Here is a 2091-nt window from a genome sequence, read left to right as displayed (position 1 = left end):
AGTGCAAAGCTTTAAGAATAGACTAGGCCAGGCAAAAGAAAGACTCTCATAGCCTGAAGACAACTCCTGTGAATTAAATTAGTCAAAAATAAAGACAAAACAATACATAAGATCAACAAAACAAAAAGTTTCTTTAAAAAGATAAAATTGATGGAACTCTTGCTAGATAAACTTACAAGAGAAAGGACCTCTATAAGCTCAATCAGGGATGGAAAAGGAGATATTACGATTGATACCACAGACATGTAAAATATCACTGGTGAATATTATAAAAATCTCTGAACACAGACTACGGAAGACTGTGGAAGAAATGGAAAAATTCTTAGAAACACAAAACCTCTCAAGCCTGAAACAAGAAGAAACAGATATCCCGATGATTCTAAGACATCAGCAAGTTCTTCAGTGCTTCATTCATCAAAAATTACAGTATTTAGTTCCCGTCCCCTTGGACTTGGATGGGTCTTCTGACTTCTTTGATGATTAGAATGTGTGGGAAGTAAATTGCTTGACTTCCAGGGCTAATTACAGAGGAGAACCTCTGCCACTGTCTCCTGGTGAAGTCACTCTGGCAACCTTCAGCTGTAGAAACCATTCAGAGAGAACTGGAGCGGAGCCCCCTGGTCCCGGCTGGCTGTTTGACTCTTTCTAGCCTGACTGATGGTGACTGCCTGGGGGGACCGCCGCTCACCCCCAGAGTTGTGAGCACAGTTGATGGTCACTGTTGTTTTAAAATACTGTAAGCAACAGATAAGTTCCACCACTACAAATTAGTGAGTGCTGCATCTGACGTTTAGCAAGGTTCTCAGAAAACGTTCTCTGCCATCACAGCTGTCTTTGCTGTGGGCTGGTGTGGGGCGTCATCACTGATGTTCATCTTAATGAACTGATTTTTACCTTCAAAAAAAAAAATATGGAATAGGACCTGGGTTATCTGTTCCAAGTGATCATGATGATGATTAGATAACAGGTGGAAACGTCCCCTGGAAAGTTGTAAGGTATAAAAAGTGAAGTCTTAGCATTTTTACACGACTTCTTGTCATAAGCCTGGCAGTTGAGTGCTGAGAAGACGTCCATTCTCACCCACTGAAGCTGTTTGTGAAGAGCCAACATGGATATAATTTTTTCCTCAAACTAAACATTCTTAGGAAATAAATGAAAAATTTGGATGGGTCATTTGCTTTATGTGTACAAGCTGCCAAATAGATATAACTGTTAAAAACCCTGAGAATAAAAGTTGAAAAGTCTGTCTTTTTTAAACCGCTCTTTGTGTTGTTCTAAATGGAGCCATAGCACGAAGTAGGCATCTTCCAGGTGACCCTGAGTTACCAATTACATCAAGAGCTGATTTCAGAATTCTCCGCACCGTCACCCGCACTTTGGCACGTCGTCCACTCGGGGGCGACAAGGGCCTTCCTTGGAGCAGGTGCCGTCTCAGCCGAGGACCGGGACTCGGGCAGCGCGGTGGGTCCAGGTTACAGACCCTTCCCCTGGTAGGAGAAGGTGGGAATCCCGAGCTCCTCGCGTGTGGGTGCCGAGTGGCGCTACTATTACTAACTGGAAACGTGAATTTGCCCAAAGTGAGTCGGGAAACCAGGGCCCCACAGGGCAGGTGCGGTGGAAGAACAAAGGCGCTTTCTTGGCCTAATGGGGAAAAGAATATTTCAGGTCCTGAAAGAAATGGACAAGCCCTGAAATAGTGTGGAGAGGACGAGGCGCACAGCCGCAGGAATGGCTGTGTTAAGCGGGCAGGTGCCTGTGTTCCTGAGGGATCGTCTGTGTCCCATTCAGAGCCGCTGTCGTCCTGGCCCCGAAGCTTCCTATGGAGTTTGGGGGGATGGGAGACTGCAGGAGTCCTGTCCACGTCCCCAGCCCGCTCGGGGGGGCCCCGGCTGGACACCGGGTCGGCTGGACACAGGGCCAGGACGGACACGGGGCCTGGCCGGACACGGGGCTTAGCTGGACACGGGGCTCGGCTGGACACGGGGCCTGGCTGGACATGGGGCCTGGATGGACACAAGGCCCCCCCACAGCTGCCTTCCAATCGCGGTTCTTGAAAGTTCATCCTGTACGAACCTTTGCAGCCTCAGCCAC

This window comes from Otolemur garnettii, unplaced genomic scaffold, assembly GCF_000181295.1.
Source record: "Otolemur garnettii isolate 467f Iridium unplaced genomic scaffold, OtoGar3 scaffold00191, whole genome shotgun sequence".
NCBI classification, from domain to species: domain Eukaryota; kingdom Metazoa; phylum Chordata; class Mammalia; order Primates; family Galagidae; genus Otolemur; species Otolemur garnettii.
The sequence above is the reverse complement of the archived record's forward strand: the minus strand, read 5'-3'. Positions refer to the sequence as shown.